The 18105-nt window shown below is 44.2% G+C and overlaps 1 protein-coding gene across 3 annotated transcripts in view; it reads left to right on the top strand.

Moving 5' to 3' along the window:
* The first annotated feature begins 4464 nt into the window (after positions 1–4464).
* AGPAT4 (1-acylglycerol-3-phosphate O-acyltransferase 4) overlaps positions 4465–18105 on the top strand; it is a 78125-nt gene continuing 64484 nt past the window's right edge. The window contains exon 1 of one of the 3 annotated variants that reach the window (XM_069010095.1): positions 4465–6423. The gene's annotated coding sequence lies outside the window, so the exon portion shown is untranslated. The remainder of the gene's footprint in view (positions 6424–18105) is intronic. The other 2 variants (XM_069010094.1, XM_069010096.1) reach the window with 2 other exon arrangements.

The following is an 18105-nucleotide window of genomic DNA, read 5'->3' as shown; positions in this document are numbered from 1 at the left end:
ATGTGTGTAACAGACATTTATAAAAACTGTAAGTATCCATCTTTTACCCAATCAGCTCTTAGCTAATGCCTTTTTATTTAAAAATCTATTTCATCAACAACTGGCTTATTCTGAGAAAGAAAGCAACAGTACAGAATGCCAGTTATCTCCATTTTTGAGGAGTCAAATTTGCTGCCACAGAGTATTTGTCTATAAGGTGTACTACTAAATTTAACCCTTGAGTGACCAAGAACTATACTTCACACAATGTCTCTAAAGTGTAGGACCTTTATGAATCATTAGTGGGCTCTACTAAAGTATACAGAATAAAAACTGACCCAAATCTGCTCTTCAAATACATCAGACTACACAGAAATTGAAAAAATTGCATCTACTAACCATATAAAGACCCTATATAAAGACTGTTGCATAGTGATTATTTCCTAGCACTCAAACCATGGTTTATCCCATAATTTTCTTGGGAAATAGACCCTTCTTGGGAAATATCTCCCTTTATCCCATCAGATAAAGCTGTCTTTACAAAAGCAGCACATAGGAGAACATGGGATGGAAATGGCTACAGCTGATAGGACAAGAGTTGAGTCCTGTCTTGTGTCTCCAGTATGGACAGAGTGGTGCGGGTTTGGTGAGAAGAGCTGCAGCAAGCAACATGTTCTTCAGTGAGCAATGTATAAGGAAGAGTATTTTTCCTGGCTCTTCTTAAAAGTTTTTTTAAATGACCTTTCCAATTCTGTGTGATTGAACAGATAATCAAATGCTAACTTCAATGTAAATTTGACAATGGAGCTCGAGTTGTTACCTGGCAGAGTGAAGATGAGTGCTCTAAGTGTGGCTTAAAGCTGCTGTCTTTTATGGGTGGGGTGAGGATATAGCCATTCACAGGGTGAGGACACTGCTACAGAATTAATTACAAGCTAGATCAAGAGGAGCACACTTATTGCAGGGATTGCCATTTTATGTAAGTTTGTACAAAGCTCAAAATGGCAGGCTCACACAGCTCATCTCTACACTCTACTGTGGCATAAAGCAGCCTTGTCTTCATTGTACTGAAGGAGTTATTTCCTCTTCTAGGTGAGGCAATGTACATATGCAAGCAACAAGAATAATTGTGTGATTTGTTTCTGACTGTAAATGTCTGTGTAACTACATATGCATATTAGGTATTGTCCTTGAAGACCTGGAGAGCAGCCAATGTGCCGAGCTTCCCTGATGTAAACAGAGTTGTGCATAAACAGCATTTGTTTTTAGAGGGTCTGTGCTACTCCAGCTTCCAAATGTTTGGACCAAAATTTTTCTTCTGCAGCTTCCTATCTGAGCTTTTCCACAGTTTCCTGAGTACTCTCTAAACAACCCTTACCTTTGCAGCTCCAAAGTGATCTTTCCTCTAAGGTCTTAGAGGAATTCCACCTGAGTACACCCATGACCATGCCAGTAACAGATGTTGCATCTCTGCATTTCCAAGGTGCCATTGAAGCCCTCACTGTTTTGTCACACTGAACCACATTTAATCAGAGCTGCAAGATTTCCTCCTGTCATGGGGTAGGTGTTTGTATGTGTGTGAATGGGTGTGCATGCATATCTGTGTGTGTGTTTAGAATATCTGCTCTGCCACCTGCACATGTAGGTATATCTAAAGCCAGTCACCTGAGTCACCAAGTTTAGGCCCAAAGTGGTCCATGCAGAAGTCTTCATTTTAATCAAGCTTTAAGAAAACAAGAAAAACAAATCTGTGATGTTTGTATTAGATACATGTGTAAAGAGAAACAAAGGATCCTCTCCTCCTAATAGGTAGGCTCAAGTTGAATACTTAAAACAGCTACAGAAATAATATTTGCACATGTGTAACGAGTATTTATTTTGTGGATGTCAGCAGATGTGAAAATATTTGGTGTAATTCTGAAATGAGTAATTTGGAAAACATTTTATATGGTAGGATCCTTGGTATTTATTAAATGAATGGTGTGGATGCTAAAGAGCAGGAACAGTGGAATTTTCCAGCTGCTGAAGCATTTTGTGAAGTTCTCCTTTCTCATGCTTTAGCTGAGAAACAGTGAAAGACGGTTTTGTAAACTAACTCTCTATCTTGCACCTGCATGGTCTTGTTTTGGTTCACTGAAGAAAATATTTTGCAATAGGCATCGTAGCATTCAGCCAATCACTCTGGGAGGTGTATGGCCAAGCACCCAATAATGTCATTTCTCTATTGCGAACCAAGTTATATAAACTAGGTGATAATTAATTAAATAATTCCATTTTATCCTAGACTTGGATTCTGTGTCGTGATTCTCGCCGTCCCTGGGGACAACAGCGACAGAATGGTATTTTTTAAAAATTGTAAAGAATTTACGTAATTGATTAGTAATCTAATACTTTTTGCAGAAAATAAAGCATGCTGAAAGAATAAACATGTTCAAAGAAATGGGTTTTGGCATCTCAGTCAGTATTCTTTCTGTATGGACTAGACTTTGTAAAGGGTCAAATTGGACAGTCTGGAGCTTAAATTCCTGTAACTCATCTCACACATTAGCTCTTTTGCTAATGCCTATTCAACTAAAGAATGAGTCTATTCTAAAATTAACTGTGGCCCCAGGGTTTCATTTTAACAGAATGTTTCCATTTGTGAGGATCATGGCTTCTTTGAAAGGAAGTGGGAGTTTCTATACAAAACCAGTGGATCCACTGTACAGCTGAGGTAGAGGAGAAGATGGCAGGTGTCACAGCTGGGGTTAGTCCACACTTGAAAAACTCACCCAGAAAAATTAGTTACACAGGGAGTGGGTCTGATTTTTAACACCACTCCCCCACTGGCCTATTTAAACTGGTACACCTGCATCTACATTAGGACTTCTATCATTCCAACAATGCATTGCATCAGTACCGTTCATTTTTGGTTGCCTTACTTAAATAAACTGTCAGCATATATTGAGCTAGGTATAGATATTTTCATATAGATATATATGTATATCTATATGAAATATAGATATGTATATGTATATGTATATGTATATGTATAATATAGATATTTTCCTAGTGGAAAAGGATTGTGCAGTCATACTACACACATCAGTCCTTACTATAATTCCTGACCTTGTTAGCAGATTTTAATCAATCCCCAAAAAGCAGCAGAGATCTCAGACACAATTACTTTCCCACAGTTTTCATAAAGACAGATAAGCCAAGCACAGGAAAGACTTCCTGTTATTGCCAGCATGGAGGGACAGCTTGCAGTTCAGCCTTTATTACATTCAGTCTACACAGAAGAGGACCATTATGAATGTTTTTAAATGCAGGAAATTGCCTTTTATAACCCACGCCTTATTAGATATTGGAGATTCTAGCCATAAGACATGCAGCAAGAGCAAACTTGACTTCCTGAGCTCAGCTGCTCATGGAAGTGTATCATAGTGTATCCCTATGTTAGGATCCACCCTCTCAGTTTGGCAGCATCAGCAGCAGGGGTGCTGCCTCTTCTCTCTAGGCTGGCATAGGCAGCACTGCAGAACTTTCGGGGACAAACAAGCTTTTGCCTGCAATAAAATTTCAAGTCGAATTCACAAGTCATTTAAAAGTGCATGTGGTGAGCAGGGTTGAGGTCCAGCTGTGAAAACCAGCAAGCAGTTGATTTTGCTTCAGCCTTGAGAAATACCTCACCGACTGGAGTGCACACTTTGTCCAGTGGAACTAGAGGGGGTGGTTTGGGGTTTGTTTCTGTGGTTTTGTTATTGATGTTGTTATCATGTTTTTGTTATGTTTATTTCTTACAGGGAAACTCACTGAAAATCACCCATTTCACACAGTGATGGATAGCTGGGAGGTATCCATCAAGTAAGTTCCTGACTCAACTCTTGAATCTTGCCCAATGCAAATAAAGTATTTGCATACCCACCAGCAACAAGGAAAAAAACTGCGCTGAGGTTGCAAACCTGGCACTCAGAACAAGAAATGACAAACCTGAGACATTCTCCATTCAGTGCTCTGCAGGGCAGAGCTTACAGAAAGGGAATCTGATTCCTTTTTATCCTCCTTGTTCCACTACCTAAAAAATACTCAGTGAGGACATCACAAGACCTGCTCTTAACACAGAAGTATTTTTTTCTACATGCTCTTCACTCTCAGTCATTACCATGGTATCTACAGCTTCATAAGATCTACCTTTTAATCCCCAACTTAAATAAGAGGGTTTTATTATTCATATTTTCCTGGTTAGTCTTTTGACAAATAGATGTACTGTAGCAAAACTAGAATTCACCTCTCCAATGGAAAGTTTTCTTGGGTGTAAAGCATCCATAAAACCTATTACGTTCAGCTGCAGCTTAACACTAATGAAAGCAAGAAGAGAGACTTTTATTATGGCCTCACAGAAAATCAGAACATACAAATAACCAGCGGCAGAGAGTTTGGTTTCAAGAAAAGCTAAGTAAAAGATGTTCAGAAACTACCACACACAGCATCAGGGTGCCTGACTTTTGGACCCTTGGCTCTCAAGATAACATCTAGGTGCTGAGTAAGATACCTTGGAATAACATCCCAAGAATCTGTACTTGTAGTACACAAAGCTGCTTCAAGTAGGTGGTCAGGGATGCTTTGGACACAGCTGCGCTACAAACCCAGTCACTCTCCATAATGAAGTACTTCATTCATGGATTTTACTTCTTATACCTCTGCCTGGAATTATCCCTTTTTTCAAAAAGCAGTCACAGGGTCAGACTTTTAAAATATGGCTGGGGAAGTTCCCTTTACCAATCTCTCTCCACACAGCAGTTCAGCAGCTAAACCACTGGCCTGAGAATGTCAGTGAGCTGGATGCAACTCCTTCATGACCAAATGGGAAGAAGGTGACTCAATCGTGAGCACCTGAACAGTACACTCAACACACCCCATCATCAGGAACCTGTCAGGGCACTGATGGCACAGCTACATCTTGATAGCCCTGACCAGCCTCACCCGGGACCCACACACATGGCCCATGGGCCAGGGCTCCATTTAAGCCCAGGTCTGGGCCCTTAGTCCCTCTCAGAGCTTTCCAGTAGATGCATGCATGTTTGGTTTGGTCTCCTGCCTTGCTTCCCAACCCTATTGTAGCTCTGTTTCCAGCTGTGGCCTTATCTTCTGCTGCTCTTTGTATGAGCTTTACACTTGTTTCATTGCTTCATCTTGTCTAGGATAGTCAGTGGAGCTGCAATGTGCTGCCACTGCCCTGTTCAGGTATTGTGGGAAAGTGCTCTGGCTAGCAAGTACACTGCCTGTGGTGTGGCTACCCTCAGCTCCAGGCTTTTCCTCCCTTGAGTAGCAGCCTTGCTATTGCTGCTCCCTAAGAGCAATAGCACTAATGATAATAGCAACAGTAATGATAAATGTAATGAAAAGGAGAGAGAGGAATAAAACCCCAGAAAAACAAGTGATGCACAGTACAGTTCCTCAGCAGACACTGACTGATGCCTAGCCAGTAGTTGCTGACTGGAATTCAACCATGACAAGTGTTTACTTTGCGTTCATCTTACATTGAGGGTAAAGGAGGATTCTACGTGGCTGGTATGGACCGGGTCTGTAACAGGGCTTTGCTCTATCCAGCTCATTGCCTGCCAGCCCCCAGCCACGGGAGCCCTCCAGCCCTGGTGTAACCACGCACCCAGGAGCTGACAGTACTGTCCCAGTGATGTGTCATCCCAGCCACCATCACCTTCCAATGCTTTGGGTGTTTATAATAGACTCAGTTCCTGCTGTTCTCTATTCATGGAAACTGCCTTTCACTCCGCAATCAGAGCCTGGCAGCAAATGTTTGCGTTGTCACATAGAGTGAATACTGTGTGTCAGGGTACTCGGTGCTTGGATGGCTGCCACGGCATGTATCTCTTTCCACAGCATTCAGGCCGTGGAGTTGTTTTTTGTTGCCCGGTTTCTACTTGAAGGGTCAGCTAGTCACAGGTGCGCACCACCCCACGACAGCCCCCTCTCCACCTTCACCCCGCGTTTGGCCCGGTAAGGGATGACGAGCATTCAGCTGCGATCAGCGCCGGCGTCCCTCAGGGTACGGGCGCTACGCCGCGCCCCTTCCCCCAGGCCGCCGCTTCCCCGGCTCCCACTCGCTCCTTGCAGCCCGCCGCCCTTCCTCAAACGTGGCGCGGCGGCGGGAGCTCTCCTTCTCCGCTCCGGCGGCGCCCCGGAGGGCGAGCGACGGAGGTACGAGGAGGGGTCGCCTGTTCCCGCCGCCCCAGGAGGAAGTGACATACTGACGGCGGGGAGGGAAGGAGAGGGGGACCCTGTTCCCGGAGTGGAGCCGCCCGACGGGTGGAGCCTGGCAGCCCCGCCCGAGCCGCCCGCCCGCTCCCGCCGCGTGCAAAGTAGTGGCAGCCGGTGCGGCTCGGCCGCCGCCCGCTCCCGGCGCCCCAGCGCGGCACGCGTGCCCAGGCCCGCCGGCGCCAGGTACGTGCTCTTCCCCTGGCGCCCTCCGCGCTCCGCAGGTGCGGGGCCGCCCTCCCTCCTCCGCCCGGTGTGCTGCCCCGAGCGGAAAAACCAGCCCCGAGCCAGCCCCTCCGCGGCGCTGCCGCCCCCCGGCGCGCTGTGGCGGTGAGGCGAGGGACGGGCAGCCGCCGGCGGGGGTGCGGGAGAGGCCGGCTGCGAGTGCAAGTTCCCTGATTTATTCGTCCCCCGCCTTGGTCTCTCCGCCGCCCGGACCCGCGCCGTTTCGCCCGCGGCCGCCGAGAATTTTCCTGCCGCCTTCGGGCCCCCTTTGTGTGGCGAGCGCTGTCCGCGCCGGGGTTTCCGTGGAAACGGCGGAGCTACGGCGGCCCAGCCCCGCCGAGCGCCCCTCTGCCGCGCCGGGCGGGCGTGCCGCCCCTTCCACTTTCCCTTCGGTGCTGCCCGCTCGGCGCGGCTGGGCTGGCGGCGGCCGGGGATGGGGCGGGCGGTGTGGTTGCCCTGGGAACGGGCGGGTGCCATCGCCTGTTCGCTGCCGCCGGTCCACAGCGAGCGGGCGCGGCGTGCCCCGGCGGGGTCCCGAGCGGGCGGGCTCGGGCGTGGGTCGGTCGTGGCGGCTGCTCCGCCCGCCGTACCCGGGAGTCCGTGAGCTGAGGCGGGGGAGAGGGGCAGTCTGCCTCCGTGGTGATGTGCTCACGTGTTGTAGGAGCGCTGCCTTTCACCTGTCGGCGTCTGTTCATAAAGATATTTAAGCTGAATTAAATAATGACTGTAAACTGACTTAAGGTGTGTCGCCTGATACCGTGTGGTGAAGATTATTTAAATAACAAGTAATGCTTTTTAACATTTATTTCAACAAGTGAGCACTCACTCGAATGGCTGAAAAGGCAACCCACGAAAGAGTCTGTTTCAACAATGTCACACCAAGACTTCTGGTCTTTATCTTTGTTACACATTTCTAAAAGTTGTGTTTCGAGTCCCTTTGCAGACATCTAAGAATGATGTACCTTGTGCAGGTGTTTTTGTGGGAGAGAGCAACCTTGCTGCTACATGAAAACTGAAAATGCTTTACAAGAAGGTAGAAGGATGCCAGAAACTCTCAAACAAAAAAAACCCAAACATTTATTTTAAAACAGTGATGCCTCCGACCCAGGAAGTTGTACCAGGCGATTGTAGCCTCAGTTTGTACTGATAATGACTTCACACTAGAGTGAGTAGATAAAGAATTAAAAACTGGTGGAGTAGAGATACTGTTGTGAAACAACTTAAGCTGAATTTTTCTGCCTTTTTTTCCTCGAACTTCTCATGTGAAGGATGTGAAGATTGGTGTGAATGTACAGAGGTCTGTTTAAGTATGCCAGGACTACTTCTGTGTAAAGACTGATTGCATGGAGCACTAGAATAGTTGACGTGCTTATATGTTTGCTGTCATTTTCTGACTTTCTCTACCTGCTTGTATTTGATACAACGCTGTGGTTTTCCAAATGCTATGGATTAAAAGACATATTTATTGACTTTAGAAATTTGTGTAAGTACGTGTAGCTTTGCTCTTCCCTATTAATGTTTTGCGTTAACAATGCCCGAATAAGCTGTATCAAAAATGAAACTTTACCCGTGTTTTATGGATGACAGGGCCAGGTTTCATGTGGAAGAATATCTTAGGAAGCCTGCAGAGAAGAGAGAAGGTATTGCAAGCTGCTTATGGATAAAGGTTGCTCTTAAGTAAAGTTTAGTTGTGTTGTTGGCAAGCACTTTAACAGATTTTACTAAGTGCCTCACAAGAAGGTGAAAGTAACATATTTTAGGAGTGGAAAAATTGCACAGAGAGGTTAGCACTTGCTCAGAGTCACAGAACAGAGAATGCTGTGCCCAGAGCACAGTAATTAACTGTGTTTCTTGAAACTCAGTAGGTGTCATTTTGGTGGGGAGGTTGTTTTTACGGTAAGTCTTGCTCTGTCCAGCTCAAGTGCAGGGCACTGAAGCAGTGTCCATCTGTCTCGAGTGAGGTGTGCTCTCCTGGAGTGATGGTTGCACATCACTCACAGTTTAACGGGCTTACTGTACCATAACAGAGAAGAGTTTTGTAGGAGAAGGGTTCTCTTGCAGGTGATGGATGAGAATCCTAGGGCTGTACTCTGCCCTGCTGAAAGGGGTGGATTATTTTTTGTGTTGTGCACCCTTGATTTTGTTGCTGGAAGGTGAAGACTGGGGACAACTCCCCTTCACATCTCTTCATGCAGGAAGACACTGTCACAGCTGTGCTGAGCCTAGCAAGGTACTGTTCTTGTGTTGCAAATGAGCACTTGTGGCCCTTAGAACTTGTATTAGTAATTTGATCTTAAATTTTAAAAATTCAAATATCCACTGTGTGATGTGGCAAGCCACTTCCCTGACTAGTGGCATCACTACTACTGCTGTCAGTGTGTCCTGATAAGGGAGCAGATGAGCAGGAGGGTAACAGTGCATAGTAGCGCACTGTGCATGTACTTTACTCAGGAAGAGCTTTTGCAACTGTGGGCCTTGTTTATTAGAGAAAACATTATACCAGTCAAGGCAAATGTCTCATCAGGTGTGTTTGATTCAGCTGTACTGAATGCAGTGGGCTTTTTGTAAGGAAACTAGAAATGTGACAGAACAGTACCCTGTGTGCTTTGTTGCCTTTCAGGACTGGTATGTGGCAGCTGAGAATATGTTTTTTCCCTGAAGTGCTTTATCTGTGGGGTTGCCTTGCCCAGTGATTCATTTTCAGGCATTTGGGAAAGTTTGCTCACCAGTCTGTTATTTGGTGGTCTTAGGCTCATTCAAATCTGACTGTGGTGAGTCCCCTGATCGCCTCTGACTAATGCCTGTGTGCTGCTCAGAAACTGCTGACTCACTTCGTTTTCATGCTTTTCCCCTGGCTTCCTCCAGTGCCTTGATGTAGAGATGAGGTAGGGTCCAAGGTAAAGTCAGAGAAGGAAGAAATGGAAATGAATGAGAATAACTGTGTGTTTTGGCAAGGATGAAGATGCTGCAAAGACCCCCCCTTTGATAATGTGATGGATTTGCTGAAAAGGCACATAAGCTACGTGTTACGAGCCGAGCAGAGCAGGCTAACAACTGTTGTGAGCCCACAGTCAGGAGATGCTGGGTTATGGTCCTGCTGGTGGTCTGTACTTCAACTTGAGCTGAAAGCCTTTTAACTTCTTATGCCACTGTTTTGACCTTCTGCTCTTCTGTCTGTTGTGTTATATTCTGCCACAAAGAGCTTTACGCTGAAATAATTTTCTGCTTCTTGCAAAAGGGCTGACCTGGCATGAGGTTTCTATTGTAGCATAAATAACAGGAACAGGGAAAGGCAATTAACCAGTTCTAGGCTGGAAAGAAGTCAGAGCTAGAGGTCGCTTAGAGAGGGTTTACTTGCCAGAAGGTTAGGAGTTGCAGGCAAAGACAAGCACACTGGTTTCAGTTGCATGTGGGACTGTTGATTAACATCTGAAAAACTTCTGATGTGCACTAGATTTCCTTTTAACTGGACCAACAAAGTTAAATTTCAGTCACATTTTCCCAGCAGGATCCAGGTGGATTTAAAGGTTTGCCCATGCCGATTCAGTTGGCAGATAATGCAGGTTTTTTCACCTATCTGAAAAAGGGTAAGACTTGACTTAAATTAAAGACAGGGAAAGAAACGTATTTGGGAGGAGTCTTTTTGTAGAAATGGCTCGTGATTTCAAGTGACAGCTACTTTGGGAAAGTTAAACTGTGTCCTGCTTCTTTCCCTGTCTCCACACAACCCATGTCTTCACACATCGTAGTTTGCCTCTTCTTACCATGTTTTTGAGCACTTTGGAAAAGACTATTACTGCAGATGCTGTTTTGCACTTCTGGAAGGTCTAGAAGCGTTCTGCCTGCAAGCAGACTACACTTGCACTTAAATCATTTTTGAGGTTCCCCCCTTCAAGTTACAGGTGGCTGGTCAGGGGTTAATTCTGTGATTCTGTGTTACTGTATGTTTTTTACATGTCTGTGCCTCTGAGTGTGTGCATAAATACTGCATTTCACCCAAGAAGGAGGCAGAGAAAAGCTTCAGTTTGAATTTAAGCCTTGTAAAAGTATATCAAAAATATTTAAAGTAAGCAGGAGAAATGCTCAAAGCCAGGCTTTTAAAAGGACTTGGGCACCTGCAGTTGTTCAGAGATGTTGTGGAAAGTCCAGGTAGCTGTTGATGTATCTGACACTCAGTTTGGCGCAAATTTATAAAAATATTCCTGGGGATTCTTAGCAGCATGTTTAGGAACTGTTAACACCTGCACACTTGCCATCCAGTAAAGTAAATGCAGTCAGGTCAAACACTGTCTCCGAATGATTTTGCGGGATGTTTAAGGTGGTTTTGACTAGCCCTGGCTTTAGGTGCTGAGAATACAAGATCATTGATTAGTTACATCACATTTGGCTGTTTTGGAGTCATAACGTTTGCTAAACAACAAGGACAATTGAAACTTGTTGAGGGATTTCTTTTGGCTTCAACAGGGTTTGAATCAGGTCCAAAATGAAACCTCCCTTTATTACTGGGCTTGATAAATCTAGTGCCTGTGATAAAGGCTTTTATTCTCTGAAGTTCTCAAATTAAATCAGGCTGTTAGAGGACTAATGGTCAGGGAGAATGAGAAGGTTGAAAGTATTCTTAGTTCATGTTATGGCAAAATACGTCTGAACGCTCCTAACGTGAGGCAAAGGAGAGTGAAAACTGATGTAGAATGGAACTGCTGATACATGGGTAAAGCTGTCACTGTGTTTATCTGGGTTTTTACCTGGCATCTGGATGTCTGGTTGTTTTCTGTGTAGGTACATCTGAGCCTTTCACTGAAGCTGGCATCTTATTTTTTGGAACCATGCCAACCACGTCTCAGCTATGAGATTTTTCTTTTTTTTAGGGTGTTGGGTGTTAGCTCTTTAGGGCAGGAGTTGATTTTCTTTGAATAATAAATCTGGAAGCTTCCCTGCCACATTCATTCTTCAGTTAAACTATTTTCTACAGAAAGAACCATTAAACAATATTTAATGACTAAGTATTAATATCCTGTGTATCTCTGTCTTGTGTGGCTACATCTTTTGTTTGCATTGTCATTTCCAGTTTTGGGATGCGATTTTCATAAAGGCGAAATTCAGCTACTTCGTACTCTTCAGTGTCATATGATAGAATACAGACAAATTAAATCAATACTTAGAGGTTAAAAAAAGGCCTTATGAGTCTTTTTCTGTTTAATGTTTCCTTAGTATTCAAAGAGCATAGTGATGTTGCTTCATATTAATTAAAAATATGCAAATGGCCTAGCTGAAGGAGACTGTCTCCTGTCACAGAAGATACAAAAACCTAACAGCTCACTTGGAGCTGTAATCAGGTGAATGGCACTTTTTGTTTCCAGCACAGTTAACAATGTCTTGTGATTTGTACTGGAAGCTTTTGGATTTCCTCGTGGAGAAGGTCAGTGCTGTTGGCTGATACCGTGTGACTTGGAAGCACAAAGAATGTGTGGTGTGTGCCATATACCTGCTGCATCTGTGGCAGCGTGGGCAGCAGGGCTCAGACCCGCCGAGTAGAACAGGGTTGTCTCCACCAGGGGCCATACAGCTGCTCAGAAAGTGGCACCATGTTAGAAGTATTTATACTGGGGTTTTGGGGACAGTAGAAAATTTGTTACCAGCCCACAGCTCAGTGGTGAAAGTCGCATTTGTAAACCAGCAGTGCTGTCACCAGGGTGTATTTCTCAGCTCAGTGATTCATGCCCTGTCTCTGCCATTTTCCACAATTTTTTTTTTAAGATTCTTGCTGCCACAAATTCTATGTTATTCTGTAGTTGCACTTTCTGGGGTTTTTTTAATAAACAAAACAACAAAGCCACACAAGTTAGGAATTAAACTCCTAGGAAAAAACTTAAAGACACTGCCCACAATTACTAAAATGTCAGTCTCAATTCCAGAAAATATAAAGAGGTTGTTACATGGGAGTGAGGAAAGAAAGTTACCCTTTTCCCAGTGCTGATGATTTTTATCTTTCAATTGATATCTTTGTAGCATCTATCGGTGCCTTTAATTGCTTCTTGGGTAAGAATGATAGGAGAGATGTATATTTGTGTGCACATGCAGGTAATAATACTTCCCACTTGGTGCTAAAGTTGTAACTTGTAGTTTATAGTACAGAGCCATCCAGGCTGCTGACTACTTGACTTGCATTTCTTGAGGAATGGAGAAAGGAAGGGAAAACAGAGTGCATTAGATCAGCACATACATCCTGGGTTGTACAGGAGCATTTATACCTATTGCATCATCTGCTTCCACTGAAGGTCCTTGTGGGATGTGTCCGTTCCCTCTCTGCTCTCCTATGTGTGGCCTTTAAAAAGATGTTGCAAAGAAAACTTGAGCATGGGCAAGAAGGCAAATAAAGGAGTATGAAAAGTGCCAGTTTGTGTTGAAAGCTGGAGCCTGGGGAAGTGGCAGGTTGTGGTTCTGGTGTTGGCTGTTCTGTGGATTTGCTATGTAACTTTAACAAGCTCTTTACCAGGGGAGGTAAGAGGGGAGCAGCAAGAGGGATCTTTCCAGGCTTATTTCACTAGTGTCTTCTGAATGGCTGTAGCTTTTTGTATTAGAGGGGATGGATAAGTACAGGAAAAAATCAACAAAATCCACTCTGCTTTCTAATCCTATATACATGAAGGATTTGATCTTGCATATAGAAATGGACTTGGTCATGTTACTGAGAGGATATGAAACTTCTCTGTCTGGATACAACTGCTTATGTGCTGGAGATGTGTTTGTCTGTTGCAGAACTGGAGTTAGGAGGTGATACTTTTGTCATCTAACTTTGCAACTCGTGGGTAAGAATAGGAGGATTAAATATTTGAAGCTTTGAAGTAAATGTGATCCATGTTTCTGTGTTGCTTCACACATAAACGTGATTTGGATGCAGGGGAAGTATTTTGTCTGTTGAGACTGTATAAGCAGTTCCTGTACCTTGTGCTGACCCTTTGTGTTGCTGCAAAGGTAATTTATAGTTCTTAAAACAAGATGAGGGCAATCAGTGCTTGACAAGTATAAGCCATGAGTCTTCACAGGAGAGGCCTTTTTTCCAAAGCCTATCTCTTATCAAGAGAATGTTTGGACTCCCAGCACAATTTAAAACAGCAACGCTGTTTTTGTACCAGCTCCTGAATAATCCTGTCAGCCTTCTTCCATACCCCCATTTCTTTGGGCTCTTCTAAAAGAAATGTTTTTATAATAACCACTGAAGAACTCAGTAGCTAGTCTCGCGTTGGATCTGTTCCTGAAATGCCCAGTGCAGAGGTGATCAGTGTGCCCTTGATGGTGGGTAAGTATTTACAATGCAGGTGGCAATATCCTGCTGCACTGCTCCTGCTGCACTGCTCCTGCTGCCTCTGTAGTTTTTAATGGGTAATTCCCTGTGTAAGAAGTGATGGTGTGGATCTCACCCTTGAGAGATTTCTCATAAGCTGTGCATTGAGGATCAATGGCTTAACTAGACTGACTCTGGTCTCTGTACTTCAAATGTAAAGTTGCCCCAAATGGTCCATGACTGTTCTGTAAAAAATTTCATGTATCTTAAATGCAAAAGCATCTCTACTTACGGACATATGTAGGTATGTTTATATTTGTGAAGGCTTTGTTTGTTGCAAACGTTCAGAATCAGTAATTTAACAAACCACCTGTACTTTTGCAGAATTCCAAGTCACTGAAGTGACTTCGTGCAAGCATGTTTGTAGGGGGGTTGTTTTTTGTAGAGTGCCAGATGGCGGTAACGTGTGGGTCTGGTTACCTTTGATTAAGCACTTAATGTTGCCCATGAAAACAAATATTAAATTGTCTTTGAGCACATGATATAGCTGTGTGTCCTACACCCTTTGTGGTTATTCACCTCAGTTATTTTTGAGGAACTGTCCAAGTTGCTTTTGTTAGTGTGACAGCATAGCCCACATCCTGCTTAGATTCAGTATACTTCCTTGTAACTTTTTTCCTCTTTAGTCCTACTGTCTTTCTTAGTCCCTAAATTTTACTTGTGTGTGGTGCTGCTGTTGTCAGTGCAAGTGACTGTTTAGGTTAATGGACCCAGTTAAAGTAATAAAGTAAAAAAGGAAACAGAGGGACTCAGTGGTCCCCAGGACTGAACTCTGGGACTGAACTCTGATAAAGTCATCGATAACTTGAGTATCTTAATGCAGCTCTTTATTTTATTTGTTCCCAAGCAAATTGCATATAATTGTTCTTTATATATATTTATATGTATGTATGTGAATGTATTAAAGTACAGAAATCTGTGTGGGAAACAGTTGAACAGCAACACTTGGCATTTTGGAAAGAAGCAACTTGCCTTCCAGTGCTATTTTTGTGAACTTCATGTTCTGCACCCGAGATAACTGATGTACTTCACCCTGATGTATTTTTTGAGGATCTCTTTAGAAGCTTGGAACAGAAGTGCTTAACTTCAAGGGGTTTATTCTTCCCGAATAAATACCTCCTCTCAGCGTCAAGCCCTGCAGTCTCTAAATGTTGCATCTCTAAGGAGTTTTGTATTGCTACGTGTTTAAGTTCATCTCCCTCCTCCCTGAATATTTCATGTCTCTGGAAAAAGGAGTGAGCCTGAACTGCTTCTCAGCAGAACTTGGGCAGTTGCTCTCCATCTTTCCAACTCCTTCCCAGATTATGCATGCCTCTCTCGAACTGCTGTCATCCTCCTCACCTTGCTGTATAAACACTTTGCTGTGTTGGGACAAGCATTGAGGCTAACAGGAGCTCTGCTATGCATTTTGCCATTAAAGTATGTGTACACAGAGGACTTGTGTCCTGTCAGGCATGCAGAGTTTGTGTAGCTGTTTTCCCTATATTAGATCACAGCAGGAAGAAAATTTAAAAGGGAGAAGAGGAGAGCATTATGGTGTGATAAGCATTTGAAAACTCACAGGTTACTTCCATTTCTTCAGTTTATGCTCTGTTAGGCAAATTATATCTGTGCTCAATAGAAGATAAATAGTAAGTCAGTTTTATAGCAAGTATATAAATTTGGAATTCTAAATCTTGCTGCTATTCATTCTTCAGCTTTTGGAACAGCCAAACTGACTGATCTCTCCTTTCTAACAATGTGCAGCTCAGGAATGCAGGACTCCTCTTGAAAATCTAAAAGCATTCCTGAGTTCCCTTAACTTTGGGGAAAGGTCTTAAGATACACTCAAGTTATTCCCCGATTTGGGACTTTTTGTAGAAATTGTGGTGGGTTGACCTTGGCTGACTTCCAAGTTTACATCAAACTGTTCCCTCCCTCAGCAGGACAAGGGAAGAAAATAGGACAAAAAAGCTTGTGGGTTGATAAAAGGACAGGGAGGTCATTCACCAGTTACCATCATGGTCAAAGCAGACCCCACTTGTGGAAGTTAATATAACTTATTGTCAGCTGATAACAAAGGAGGGCAGTGAAAAACAAACCAAAACTAAAACTACCTTTCCCACCAAGTCCTCTCTTTTTCCCAGGCTCAGCTTGACTGTAGACTGTACTGCTCTGCTGCACCCCAAGTGGTGCAGGTGGATGGGGAAGAGGAGTTGCAGTCAGTCCTTAACAGTTCCTTTTTGCTGTTCCTTCTTCCATGCATTGTTCCCCTGCTACTGCTGGGGTCCCTCGCACAGGGTATGGTTCTTCAGGAACAGGCAGGACCACCAGGGGCTGTGGTCCCTGCCAGAAAACCTGCTCCTAAGTGGGCTCCTGTCTGTAAGCTGTGAATTCCTTCAGGGCATCTGCTGCCTTGGAAGGTTCTCCTGGGGTGCTGTGGGTAAGTCTGTTCTGCCATGGTCTTTCATGGGCTGCAGCAGGAGAACCTGCTTCACATGGTCTTCACCTGCAGGAGAGTGCCTGGAACACATACTTCCCCACCTTTTTCACTGACCTCAGAGTCTGAAGGGCTATTCCTGTCATGTGTTTCACACTCCTCGCTCACAGCTGCTGTGCAGCATTTTTTAATCCTTTCTTTAATGTTGTCACAGAGGTGCCACTAGTGTCAGTGATTGGTTCCGCTTAGCCGACTGGTGAGTCCCTTCTGGAGCTGTCTGGAACTGGCTTTACAATGTGGGGGACAGTTCCTGGTGTCTTCTCACAGAAGCCATCTCTGCAGTCCCTCACTATGAAAACCTTGCCACGTAAACCCAACACGGGGGATAATGCTCAAGTAGTTGCCTTTGGGGGAGGTGGGAGGTGACTCAAACCCTAATGAAGCATGAGGCAAATAGATGGATAATTCTTCCTCCAGATTTGGGGGGTTTTTTGATGTGGCACATACAAATACAGTCTCTTTGCAGATGAATACGCACATGGATGCAACCTCACTTTTGCTAACTTGATGCTCACTGACAGAAAGAGAAGAGCACAGGGGCCTCCTGTGACTTGCTTTGCATATGTATTTCATGTACAGCAGCACCGTTGAAATAGACTGTGATGTATATGCAGTGCTGCTGTCTGTGCTCGTTTCACAGAATTACAGAGTCAATTAGGTTGGAAAAGACCTCAGAGATCGAGTCCGACCTGTGACTGAACACCACCATGTCAACCAGACCGTGGCACTGAGTGCCAGGTCCAGTTTTTCCTTCAGGATCAGTGACTCCATCACCTCTCTGGGCAGTCCATTGTAATCACCCCTTCAGTGAGGAAATTCCTCTTGATGTCCAACCTGAACCTCCCCTGGCACAGCTTAAGACTGTGTCCTCTTGTCGTGTCTCTGGCTGCCTAGGAGAAGAGGCTGGCCCCACCTGGCTACACCCTCCTTTCAGGGAGTTGTAGAGAGCAATGAGATCATTCCTGAGTCTCCTTTTCTCCCTCAGCCACTCCTCACAGGACTTGGGCTCCAGACCCTTCACCAGCTTTGTTGCCCTTCTCTGGACTTGCTTCAGCACCTTAATGTCCTTCTTGAAGTGAGGGGCTCAGAAGTGGATGCAGTACTGAATTGTGTCCTCACCAGTGCCAAATACATGGGGTTTGGATTTAAAAGGCACTACTGAAACTGCTTAATTTGACCTGAGCATATTTTTATAATAGTCTTTGTAACTTGTCCTTCCAAGATGTGGTTTAGATGAGAAAATGCAAGAATAGGCATCATCATCATCTATTTGGTTGTTTTTAACTTGCAGCAAACCATTTGAGGACTGGGTCAGAGACTAGATGTAAGTGAAAACTTTTGTTTAAGATTGAAATATGTACTGTAAAAAAAGAGGTATAGTGCTGACTTGCCTCTCTTTCTAAGTGGGGAATATCAGCTCAGTCTAGATGCTGTCAGGTACATACCATGTTGCTTTCCACACTCCAAGAACTCTATATACTACATAAACTTCGGAAACAATGGATGACAGTTCTTTGCTTCATTCGTGTGCTTTCTCTAAAAGTGCAAACAGTTGTGTTCTTTTTGGAATCTCCAGTTGTAATCTCAAAACACTCACTGACTTGGAAGTATGAAATAGAACTGTTCATTGGCAGCAGCCTCTGCTGGCATAGAGTTCTTCACTTTGCATATCACTTCTGCGTCCTCCTGGTCAGTTAGTCTAAGAAGGAAGTGCTGAGAGTAGCTGAGGTAGAAAACACAGTGGATCTTGCTGAAGAATGAAAGTTGGAGGGAAAAGAGTTAGAATGAATAGTCATGTAATTTGCTTTTAATCCTGAAC

This window comes from Aphelocoma coerulescens, chromosome 3 (genome assembly GCF_041296385.1).
Source record: "Aphelocoma coerulescens isolate FSJ_1873_10779 chromosome 3, UR_Acoe_1.0, whole genome shotgun sequence".
NCBI classification, from domain to species: domain Eukaryota; kingdom Metazoa; phylum Chordata; class Aves; order Passeriformes; family Corvidae; genus Aphelocoma; species Aphelocoma coerulescens.
The sequence above is the reverse complement of the archived record's forward strand: the minus strand, read 5'-3'. Positions and strand labels throughout refer to the sequence as shown.